The sequence below is a fragment of the Oncorhynchus mykiss genome, chromosome 7, assembly GCF_013265735.2.
Source record: "Oncorhynchus mykiss isolate Arlee chromosome 7, USDA_OmykA_1.1, whole genome shotgun sequence".
NCBI lineage: Eukaryota > Metazoa > Chordata > Actinopteri > Salmoniformes > Salmonidae > Oncorhynchus > Oncorhynchus mykiss.
The window spans coordinates 86002296-86016124 of record NC_048571.1 but is presented as its reverse complement, the minus strand read 5'-3'; the positions used below and the strand labels follow the sequence as shown (position 1 = coordinate 86016124).

Sequence of the window (13829 nt, the reverse complement as noted above, 5' to 3'; positions counted from 1 at the left end):
CACACGCCGGGACCACCGCCACCACACGCCTACACCACCGCCGCCACACGCCTACACCACCACCACCACACGCCTACACCACCGCCACCACACGCCTACACCACCGCCACCACACGCCTACACCACCGCCGCCACACGCCTACACCACCACCACCACACGCCTACACCACCACCGCCACACGCCTACACCACCACCACCACACGCCTACACCACCACCACCACACGCCTACACCACCACCACCACACGCCTACACCACCACCACCACACGCCTACACCACCGCCGCCACACGCCTACACCACCACCACCACACGCCTACACCACCGCCGCCACACGCCTACACCACCGCCGCCACACGCCTACACCACCACCACCACACGCCTACACCACCACCACCACACGCCTACACCACCACCACCACACGCCTACACCACCACCACCACACGCCTACACCACCGCCGCCACACGCCTACACCACCACCACCACACGCCTACACCACCACCGCCACACGCCGGGACCACCGCCGCCACACACGGACACCACCGCCGCCACACGCGGACACCACCACCGCCACACGCGGACACCACCGCCACCACACGCGGACACCACCACCGCCACATGCCGGGACCACCACCGCCACATGCCGGTACCACCACCGCCACACGCCGGGACCGCCGCCGCCACACGCGACACCACCACCGCCACACGCCGACACCACCACCGCCACACGCCGGGACCACCACCACCGCCACATGCCGGGACCACCACCGCCACACGCCGGGACCACCACCGCCACACGCCGGGACCACCACCACCGCCACATGCCGGGACCACCACCGCCACAGTCCGGGACCACCACCGCCGCCACACGCCAGGACCACCACCGCCACACGCCAGGACCACCACCGCCACACGCCGGGACCACCACCACCGCCACATGCCGGGACCACCACCGCCACAGTCCGGGACCACCACCGCCGCCACACGCCAGGACCACCACCGCCACACGCCGGGACCACCACCACCGCCACATGCCGGGACCACCACCGCCACAGTCCGGGACCACCACCGCCGCCACACGCCAGGACCACCGCCGCCACACGCCGGGACCACCACCACCGCCACATGCCGGGACCACCACCGCCACAGTCCGGGACCACCACCACCGCCACACGCCGGGACCCTATTCCCCTATGTAGTACACTACTTTAGACCAGAGCCTTATTCCCCTATGTAGTACACTACTTTAGACCAGAGCCCTATTCCCCTATGTAGTACACTACTTTAGACCAGAGCCCTAATTCCCTATATAGTGCACTACTATAGACCAGAGCCCTATTCCCTATATAGTGCACTACTTTAGACCAGAGCCCTATTGCCTATATAGTGCACTACTTTAGACCAGAGCCCTATTGCCTATATAGTGCACTAGTAAATTCTCCCTGCCATTTCCATCTGCGTGCGAAATGACAGACAACATCATCGGTGGGATCGTTACCCACAAATTACACTTAAAAGCCGAACATCAAGAGGTCCTCAGAGATCTGAAATGATCACCACTCTCTGTAATTATACGGATGGTGTTATCAGGTGACCACCGATGTAGTGCACTACTTTAGACCAGGGCCCTATTCCCTATACAGTGCACTACTTTAGACTCTGTAATTATACGGATGGTGTTATCAGGTGACCACCGATGTTTTCCTAACTGTTTCTGTCCCAAATGGCACCCTATTCCCTACATAGGACTCTCTCAACTTTCAATGGCTTAAATATGTTGTATTCTGCAAGGCAAGTTCTGTATTTTTGTGTTTAAATGTTTTATTTAACCTTTATTTAAGTTGGCAAGTCAGTTAAGAACAAATTATTATCTACAGTGACGGCCTGAAAAAAAAGGAAAAACGGCCTCCTCCTAAAAATACAATATAAATAAAATCTAAATATAGGACAAAACACACATCACCACAAGAGACACACCACTACATAAAGAGAGACCTAAGACAAGACAACACAACATAAAGAGAGACCTAAGACAACACAACACTACATAAAGAGAGACCTAAGACAAGACAACACTACATAAAGAGAGACCTAAGACAAGACAACACAACATAAAGAGAGACCTAAGACAACAAAACACTACATAAAGAGAGACCTGAGACAACACAACACTACATAAAGAGAGACCTAAGACAACACTACACTACATAAAGAGAGACCTAAGACAAGACAACACAACATAAAGAGAGACCTAAGACAACAAAACACTACATAAAGAGAGACCTAAGACACCACAACACAACATAAAGAGAGACACCACAACACTACATAAAGAGAGACAACACAACACTACATAAAGAGAGACCTGAGACAACACAACACTACATAAAGAGAGACCTAAGACAACACAACACTACATAAAGAGAGACCTAAAACAACACAACACTACATAAAGAGAGACCTGAGACAACACAACACTACATAAAGAGAGACCTAACACAACACTACATAAAGAGAGACAACACAACACTACATAAAGAGAGACCTGAGACAACACAACACTACATAAAGAGAGACCTAAGACAACACAACACTACATAAAGAGAGACCTAAAACAACACAACACTACATAAAGAGAGACCTGAGACAACACAACACTACATAAAGAGAGACCTAAGACAACACAACACTACATAAAGAGAGACCTAAGACAACACAACACTACATAAAGAGAGACCTAAGACAACACAACACTACATAAAGAGAGACCTAAGACAACACAACACTACATAAAGAGAGACCTGAGACAACACAACACTACATAAAGAGAGACCTAAGACAACACAACACTACATAAAGAGAGACCTAAGACAACATAACACTACATGAAGAGAGTCCTAAGACAACACTACATAAAGAGAGACCTGAGACAACACAACACTACATAAAGAGAGACCTAAGACAACACAACACTACATAAAGAGAGACCTGAGACAACACAACACTACATAAAGAGAGACCTGAGACAACACAACACTACATAAAGAGAGACAACACAACACTACACTACATAAAGAGAGACCTAACACAACACTACATAAAGAGAGACCTGAGACAACACAACACTACATAAAGAGAGACAACACAACACTACACTACATAAAGAGAGACCTAACACAACACTACATAAAGAGAGACCTGAGACAACACAACACTACATAAAGAGAGACCTAAAACAACACTACATAAAGAGAGACCTGAGACAACACAACACTACATAAAGAGAGACAACACAACACTACACTACATAAAGAGAGACCTAACACAACACTACATAAAGAGAGACCTGAGACAACACAACACTACATAAAGAGAGACCTAAAACAACACAACACTACATAAAGAGAGACCTAACACAACACTACATAAAGAGAGACCTGAGACAACACAACACTACATAAAGAGAGACCTAAAACAACACAACACTACATAAAGAGAGACCTAACACAACACTACATAAAGAGAGACCTGAGACAACACAACACTACATAAAGAGAGACACCACAACACTACATAAAGAGAGACCTAAGACAACACAACACTACATAAAGAGAGACCTAAGACAACACTACATAAAGAGAGACCTAAGACAACACAACACTACATAAAGAGAGACCTAAGACAACACAACACTACATAAAGAGAGACCTAAGACACCAGAACACTACATAAAGAGAGACCTAAGACAACACAACACTACATAAAGAGAGACCTAAGACAACACAACACTACATAAAGAGAGACCTAAGACAACACAACACTACATAAAGAGAGACCTAAGACAACACAACACTACATAAAGAGAGACCTAAGACAACACAACACTACATAAAGAGAGACCTGAGACAACACAACACTACATAAAGAGAGACCTAAGACAACACAACACTACATAAAGAGAGACCTAAGACAACATAACACTACATGAAGAGAGTCCTAAGACAACACTACATAAAGAGAGACCTGAGACAACACAACACTACATAAAGAGAGACCTAAGACAACACAACACTACATAAAGAGAGACCTGAGACAACACAACACTACATAAAGAGAGACCTGAGACAACACAACACTACATAAAGAGAGACAACACAACACTACACTACATAAAGAGAGACCTAACACAACACTACATAAAGAGAGACCTGAGACAACACAACACTACATAAAGAGAGACAACACAACACTACACTACATAAAGAGAGACCTAACACAACACTACATAAAGAGAGACCTGAGACAACACAACACTACATAAAGAGAGACCTAAAACAACACTACATAAAGAGAGACCTGAGACAACACAACACTACATAAAGAGAGACAACACAACACTACACTACATAAAGAGAGACCTAACACAACACTACATAAAGAGAGACCTGAGACAACACAACACTACATAAAGAGAGACCTAAAACAACACAACACTACATAAAGAGAGACCTAACACAACACTACATAAAGAGAGACCTGAGACAACACAACACTACATAAAGAGAGACCTAAAACAACACAACACTACATAAAGAGAGACCTAACACAACACTACATAAAGAGAGACCTGAGACAACACAACACTACATAAAGAGAGACACCACAACACTACATAAAGAGAGACCTAAGACAACACAACACTACATAAAGAGAGACCTAAGACAACACTACATAAAGAGAGACCTAAGACAACACAACACTACATAAAGAGAGACCTAAGACAACACAACACTACATAAAGAGAGACCTAAGACACCAGAACACTACATAAAGAGAGACCTAAGACAACACAACACTACATAAAGAGAGACCTAAGACAACACAACACTACATAAAGAGAGACCTAAGACAACACAACACTACATAAAGAGAGACCTAAGACAACATAACACTACATAAAGAGAGACCTAAGACAACACAACACTACATAAAGAGAGACCTAACACAACACTACATAAAGAGAGACCTAAGACAACACAACACTACATAAAGAGAGACCTGAGACAACACTACATAAAGAGAGACCTAACACAACACTACATAAAGAGAGACCTAATACAACACAACACTACATAAAGAGAGACCTAAGACAACACTACATAAAGAGAGACCTAAGACAACACTACATAAAGAGAGACCTAAGACAACACAACACTACATAAAGAGAGACCTAAGACAACACAACACTACATAAAGAGAGACGTAAGACAACACAACACTACACTATATAAAGAGAGACCTAACATGGTAGCAGCACAAAACATGGTACAAACATTATTGGGGACAGACAACAGCACAAAGGGCAAGAAGGTAGAGGCAACAATACATGTTGCAAAGCAGACACAACTGTCAGTAAGAGTGTCCATGATTGAGTCTTTGAATGAAGAGATTGAGATAAAACTGTCCAGTTTGAGTGTTTGTTGCAGCTCATTCCAGTCGCTAGCTGAAGCGAACTGAAAAGAGGAGCGACCCAGGGATGTGTGTGCTTAGGGGACCTTTAACAGAATGTGACTGGCAGAATGGGTGTTGTATGTGGAGGATGAGGGCTGCAGTAGATATCTCAGATAAGGGGGGAGTGAGGCCTAAGAGGGTTTTATAAATAAGCATCAACCAGTGGGTCTTGCGACGGGTATACAGAGATGACCAGTTTACAGAGGAGTATAGAGTGCAGTGATGTGTCCTATAAGGAGCATTGGTGGAAAATCTGATGGCCGAATGGTAAAGAACATCTAGCCGTTCGAGAGCACCCTTACCTGCTGATCTATAAATTATGTCTCCGTAATCTAGCATGGGTAGGATGGCCATCTGAATCAGGGTTAGTTTGGCAGCTGGGGTGAAAGAGGAGCGATTACGATAGAGGAAACCAAGTCTAGATTTAACTTTAGCCTGCAGCTTTGATATGTGCTGAGAGAAGGACAGTGTACCGTCTAGCCATACTCCCAAGTACTTGTATGAGGTGACTACCTCAAGCTCTAAACCCTCAGAGGTAGTAATCACAGCTGTAGGGGAGAGGGACATTCTTCTTACCAAACCACATGACCTTAGTTTTGGAGATGTTCAGAACAAGGTTAAGGGCAGAGAAAGCCTGTTTGAACACTAGGAAAGCTTTGTTGTCGAGCGTTTAACATAAAATCTAAGCCTACCAATCTCAATGATGTTCTATAATAATATGATAATTATTCTGAATACACAAATTAAAAAAAGACTTAAAAAAACAATATCCACTCAATCTCAAAAGAAAACACCACACCGAACCATAACTGCAGCAACAGAGATATGGCATGGCCCAGCCATTTTAATAATGGAGTGTTGGGCCGTCTGTAGATTAAGGAGTTTTGGGCCGTCTGTAGATAATGGAGTGTTGGGCCGTCTCTAGATTATGGAGTGTTTGGAGTGATTAATTAAGGCATATTTTTAAGTTTAGGAGTTAATTCCGAGATTTTGGTTAATTTCAGGCATTACGTTTAACCTTAGATATATATTTATTTCCGAGTGGTTAAGGTTTGGGATAGGGTAAACAAAGAGAAAGCGTGTACCTAGCACTGGGAGTGAATTTGCGATCCTCGTAGTTTAATTAAGGCCATCCTCAAACCCCTTCCCCGACACCTTCGTCATGAGCCGACTAGATGGTTTTAACCGCTTGCGTTGCCCCCTAGTGGACAGTGGGAAATTTCCATGCATATAAAAATGACAACCCGTGTCATAATTTTACCATTTCAAATATGACGAAAATACTCCGTAATCCACTAGAGTTGGCCTGTAAATTCTAGACACGTACATGTAGATTAGATATGGAAAAGTAACTCTGTTCAGAAGGAGAGTCTATGAGCTAGCCACACTTAAATGGAGAGAAGTTTGGGACAAGTATCCGGATTTTCCCCTGTGCTTCTCCATACCGATATTTACTCTGTGACTGTCTAGATGAGTACACATTTGACCAAAGTATCGTGTCATTTATTGCTCAAGGCATGAGACATGACGAGAGAGAGCACTGACAGGACATAAACAGGCTATGAGTAAGATCAGGCTAGGGTATGAATCCCAAACGGCACCCTATTCCCTATATAGTGCACTACTTAGCACCCTATTCCCCATATAGTGCACTAGGGCCCTTGTCAAAAGTAGTGCACTTATGTAGGGAATAGAGTGCCGTTTGGGATACACACCGGGTCTCAAGAAGCAGAGAACGGAGGGAAACAAACACAGTGTTCTCATTAGTTCACTGCAGTAGACCATGGCTAAAGCAAAGAGTTAGTCCTGTATTTCGGTCATTTTCTACCATCATTACATTTCCCTGAGATGTCTGTGGCACGTATCTCTCTCTGTGTGTCTCCATCTTGCTCTTAAAAAGAGAAAATAAACAAACTCATTATTCATTGTATTCCCAAATTAAATATGTTTTTTAAATTTTTTTATTCCATGTTTCACTTTATTCTCATTCTAATAAAGTGTATTTTCCCCTTCAATAATCCCATTGGTTCAGGTTAGGATGAAACGCTGTGGGAGAACCGGAGATACAACCCAACCTTCACCTTTCCATCCCCCAGCCAGTCTTCCTCCCAACACCATCCAGCCATTCTCCATTCTTCCTCCCTGGCCAGGGGAAATGGGTGTCACAAACAGTTATGCGTGACACTGGCAGCCAGCCACACACAGCCAAAAGCAGAGAATGCAGTAGATGTTCATTGGTAAAGCAGTCAGTGCAAAGGCAGAGAGAGAGAGAGAGAGAGAGAGAGAGAGAGAGAGAGAGAGAGAGAGACACACTACTCTATGCTGTGGGTGGATGTGTGTTCATTGGTAAGTTGGTCAGGTAGGCAGCAGGCAGCAGGCTCTTCTAGAAGAGCCTCAGTACTCAGTCTCCTGTTTCTCTGAATGGCCGAGAGACAGACCAGCGTGTCCGTTGCCTGGCGACCAGCTAAAGTAGTCCGGGGCCACTTGTATAGAGAGGGGGAACACAGGCAAAACACACAGGCGAAACACACAGGCGAAACACACAGGCGAAACACACAGGCGAAACACACATGCAAAACACACAGGCAAAACACACAGGCAAAACACACAGGAAAAACACACAGGGGAACACACAGGGAAAACACACAGGCGAAACACACAGGCGAAACACACAGGTCGAAACACACAGGTCGAAACACACAGGCAAAACACACAGGAAAAACACACAGGAAAAACACAGGGGAACACACAGGGAAAACACACAGGAAAAACACACAGGGGAACACACAGGGAAAACACACAGGCAAAACACACAGGCGAAACACACAGGCAAAACACAGAGGGAAAACACACAGGGAAAACACACAGGGAAAACACACAGGCAAAACACACAGGCAAAACACACAAGGGAACACACAGGCAAAACACACAGGGAAAACACACAGGCAAAACACACAGGCAAAACACACAGGGGAACACACAGGGGAACACACAGGGAAAACACTCAGAAAACACACAGGCAAAACACACAGGCAAAACACACAGGGGAACACAGGAAAAACACACAGGGGAACACACAGGCAAAACACACAGGCAAAACACACAGGCAAAACACACAGGGGAACACACAGGGAAAACACTCAGAAAACACACAGGCAAAACACACAGGCAAAACACACAGGGGAACACACAGGGGAACACACAGGGAAAACACTCAGAAAACACACAGGCAAAACACACAGGCAAAACACGCAGGGGAACACACAGGGGAACACACAGGGAAAACACTCCGAAAACACAAATGGAAAACACAGGGAAAACACACAGTGAAACACGCAGGGAAACACACAGGAAAACACAGGAAAAACACACAGTGAAACACGCAGGGAAACACACAGGAAAACACAGGGAAAAACACACAGTGAAACACGCAGGGAAACACAAAGGAAAATACAGGAAAAACACACAGTGAAACACGCAGGGAAACACACAGGAAAACACAGGGAAAAACACACAGTGAAACACGCAGGGAAACACACAGGAAAACACAGGGAAAAACACACAGGGAAAACACACAGGGAAAACAAACAGGCAAAAACAACCCAGGAAAACACACAGGGGAAACACACAGGGAAACACACAGGGGAAACACACAGAGGTGCCTCTACTCACAGCACAACCCACAAAGGTATTCTATTGGAGAATACGGATATGTTCCCCAGCAAGAAAACCAAAAACCTGTTGCTCAAATAGAAGGGGGAACTAACAAAGAGTCACTGACAACAACCAGAACTAAACAGATGGGGTTTTAGGAGGGGTTCTGAAAGACACTCATGGGGGATTCCACTGAAAGTTGACTAGCAACAACTGGGACCTAAAAGACACACATCCTGAGACCCACTAAATCTGCCCACTAAGAGGCAAACAAAAGAGAAACCCACCCCAAAGTTAGACAGGAAGTTGACCAAAGAATGGAGCAAAATGAAAACAGGGAAGATCAGATAAAGGAATGTTTGTCTAGAAATGAAAATAGGGAGAGACAACTAAAGGAGTTAACCCTTCACATCTCAGTAACACATATCGACTAACGAGGTGACTAACCAGCACATGAGTAACACATACCGACTAACAAGGTGACCAACCAGCACAGGAGTAACACATACTGACTAACGAGATGACCAACCAGCACAGGAGTAACACATACTGACTAACGAGGTGACCAACCAGCACATGAGTAACACATACCGAATAATGAGGTGACCAACCAGCACAGGAGTAACACATACCGACTAACGAGGTGACCAACCAGCACATGAGTAACACATACCGACTAACGAGGTGACCAACCAGCACAGAAGTAACACATACTGACTAACGAGGTGACCAACCAGCACAGGAGTAACACATACTGACTCACGAGGTGACCAACCAGCACAGAAGTAACACATACTGACTAACGAGGTGACCAACCAGCACAGAAGTAACACATACTGACTAACGAGGTGACCAACCAGCACAGAAGTAACACATACTGACTAACGAGGTGACTAACCAGCACAGGAGTTACACATACTGACTAACGAGGTGACCAACCAGCAGATGAGTAACACATACTGACTAATGAGGTGACCAACCAGCACAGGAGTAACACATATTGACTAACGAGGTGACTAACGAGGTGACCAACCAGCACAGGAGTTACACATACTGACTAACGAGGTGACCAACCAGCACAGGAGTTACACATACCGACTAACGAGGTGACCAACCAGCACAGGAGTTACACATACTGACTAACGAGGTGACCAACCAGCACAGGAGTAACACAGACTGACTAACGAGATGACCAACCAGCACAGGAGTAACACATACTGACTAACGAGGTGACCAACCAGCACATGAGTAACACATACCGACTAATGAGGTGACCAACCAGCACAGGAGTAACACATACCGACTAACGAGGTGACCAACCAGCACAGAAGTAACACATACTGACTAACGAGGTGACCAACCAGCACAGAAGTAACACATACTGACTAACGAGGTGACCAACCAGCACAGGAGTAACACATACTGACTAACGAGGTGACCAACCAGCACAGAAGTAACACATACTGACTAACGAGGTGACCAACCAGCACAGAAGTAACACATACTGACTAACGAGGTGACCAACCAGCACAGAAGTAACACATACTGACTAACGAGGTGACTAACCAGCACAGGAGTTACACATACTGACTAACGAGGTGACCAACCAGCAGATGAGTAACACATACTGACTAATGAGGTGACCAACCAGCACAGGAGTAACACATATTGACTAACGAGGTGACTAACGAGGTGACCAACCAGCACAGGAGTTACACATACTGACTAACGAGGTGACCAACCAGCACAGGAGTTACACATACCGACTAACGAGGTGACCAACCAGCACAGGAGTTACACATACTGACTAACGAGGTGACCAACCAGCACAGGAGTTACACATACTGACTAACGAGGTGACCAACCAGCACAGGAGTTACACATACCGACTAACGAGGTGACCAACCAGCACAGGAGTAACACATACTGACTAACGAGCTGACCAACCAGCACAGGAGTTACACATACTGACTAATGAGGTGACCAACCAGCACAGGAGTTACACATACCGACTAACGAGGTGACCAACCAGCACATGAGTAACACATACTGACTAACGAGGTGACCAACCAGCACAGAAGTAACACATACTGACTAACGAGGTGACCAACCAGCACATGAGTAACACATACTGACTAACGAGGTGACTAACGAGGTGACCAACCAGCACAGGAGTAACACATACTGACTAACGAGTTGACCAACCAGCACATGAGTAACACATACCGACTAACGAGGTGACCAACCAGCACAGGAGTTACGCATACTGACTAACGAGGTGACCAACCAGCACAGGAGTTACACATACCAACTAACGAGGTGACCAACCAGCACAGCCCTACCACATTCACAGATTTCACAGCACACTGTGTTCCCCCAGCTATTGTGGGGTTGTGTTGGTCCCTCTATCTTTCTCTGTCTAGCTGTGGTAGGACTGTGTTATTCTCTCTCTGTCTAGCTGTGGTAGGACTGTGTTATTCTCTCTCTGTCTAGCTGTGGTAGGACTATGTTATTCTCTCTCTGTCTAGCTGTGGTAGGACTATGTTATTCTCTCTCTGTCTAGCTGTGGTAGAGCTGTGTTGGTCTCTCTCTCTGTCTAGCTGTGGTACGGCTGGGTTGGTCTCTCTCTCTGTCTAGCTGTGGTACGGCTGGGTTGGTCTCTCTCTCTGTCTAGCTGTGGTAGAGCTGGGTTGGTCTCTCTCTCTGTCTAGCTGTGGTACGGCTGGGTTGGTCTCTCTCTCTGTCTAGCTGTGGTAGAGCTGTGTTGGTCTCTCTCTCTGTCTAGCTGTGGTACGGCTGGGTTGGTCTCTCTCTCTGTCTAGCTGTGGTACGGCTGTGTTGGTCTCTCTCTCTGTCTAGCTGTGGTACGGCTGGGTTGGTCTCTCTCTCTGTCTAGCTGTGGTAGGGCTGTGTTGGTCTCTCTCTCTGTTTTGCTGTGGTAGAGCTGTGTTGGTCTCTCTCTCTGTCTAGCTGTGGTACGGCTGGGTTGGTCTCTCTCTCTGTCTAGCTGTGGTAGGGCTGTGTTGGTCTCTCTCTCTGTTTTGCTGTGGTAGGGCTGTGTTGGTCTCTCTCGGTCTAGCTGTGGTAGGGCTGTGTTGGTCTATCTCTCTGTCTAGCTGTGGTAGGGCTGTGTTGGTCTCTCTCGGTCTAGCTGTGGTAGGGCTGTGTTGGTCTCTCTCTCTCTGTCTAGCTGTGGTAGGGCTGTGTTGGTCTCTCTCTCTCTCTGTCTAGCTGTGGTAGGGCTGTGTCGGTCTCTCTCCGGTCCAGTTGTAACTCCTTTCGACATGTACTATGCCAGTCCTACGTAGGATGTGTTGGTCTTTGTCTGGGCCAGGCAGCACCTGCAGCGCCTGGTTCCCCCACCAGTCAGAATAATGAAGGCTGTAAGACAGACCAGCAGTCAGACCTAATATTCACCGCTAATAGCTTTTCCACTCTCATCCACCCTCAGCCTCCCCTCAGCCTCCCCTCAGCCACCTCTCAGCCTCCCTAACACTCTCAGCCTCCCCTCAGCCTCCTCTCAGCCTCCCTAACACTCTCAGCCTAATTCCAGCCTCCCCTCAGCCTCCCTAACACTCTCAGACACATTTCAGCCTCCCTTCAGCCTCCCCTCAACCTCCCCTCAGCCTCCCCTCAGCCTGTAAGGGGCTTCCTTATGTGGCTGTAGTCTACACGTCCCAGTGTAACGGATGTGAAACGGCTAGCTTAGTTAGCGTGGGCGCTAAATAGCGTTTCAATCAGTGACGTCACTTGCTCTGAGACCTTGAAGTAGTAGTTCCCCTTGCTCTGCAAGGGCCGCGGCTTTTGTGGAGCGATGGGTAACGATGCTTCGAGGGTGACTGTTGATGTGTGCAGAAGGTCCCTAGTTCGCGCCCGGGTATGGGCGAGGGGACGGTCTAAATTTGTACTGTTACACCAGCTGTAAGGGGCTTCCTTATGTGGCTGTAGTCTACACGTCCCAGCTGTAAGGGGCTTCCTTATGTGACTGTAGCAGTAGTTGATGTGGTCTCTACTGCCTCTATCGCAGCAGGTTCATTAACTTTAAGGGAATCTCCACGAAGGCCTACGGGTTTAATGTGAATTCTGTTAAATGCTTATTTGAAGCCCTTTTCCTGTAGTCAATTACCAAAAGCTCCATCTTTTGGCCTCGTGGAAGGAATGTTCTTAATATTCTTCATAATTTCATAATTAATCAAGATTCATTTTTTGGGGGAAAAAACGGACAAATCTGGTGTTTCTATGTCAAACGGTTTTGTTATATTCCAGTCTTCTTTGACGCATATTAAGTGTAATATTGGAATGAAAATTCTAAATGTAATGCATTTGAACTCTATATCTGACACGGTACAGGCGTCTTCTTTTATTTAAGCCCATAACCATGTGTGTGAGGTGGATACTTTTTGTTTCAAAGTAGATTTGTTTAAGACTACCAAGATGCACTCTGTGTTTTCACTGATTTAGCCCACTGCAGTAAAAAGTTCAAATGCTTTGTATTGTTTTGAATCAAAATCAGACAGACAGACAGACAGACAGACAGAGAAACAGACAGAGAGACAGACAGACAGAGAGACAGACAGACAGACAGACAGACAGACAGACAGACAGACAGGTCCCAGGATTTCAACAAGGTATTATTGTACCATTACTATTTATTATTACTATT

General features: G+C 46.1%; 1 long non-coding RNA gene across 2 annotated transcripts; it reads left to right on the top strand.

Moving 5' to 3' along the window:
• The first annotated feature begins 9068 nt into the window (after positions 1–9068).
• LOC118965394 lies at positions 9069–11277 on the top strand. 2 transcript variants are annotated; one of them, XR_005052723.1, is made up of 3 exons: positions 9069–9891; positions 10191–10395; positions 10859–11277. It is a non-coding gene; the product is annotated as an uncharacterized LOC118965394 (long non-coding RNA). The 2 variants fall into 2 exon arrangements; XR_005052722.1 differs by having other exon boundaries at positions 10191–10518.
• Positions 11278–13829: the final 2552 nt, after the last annotated feature.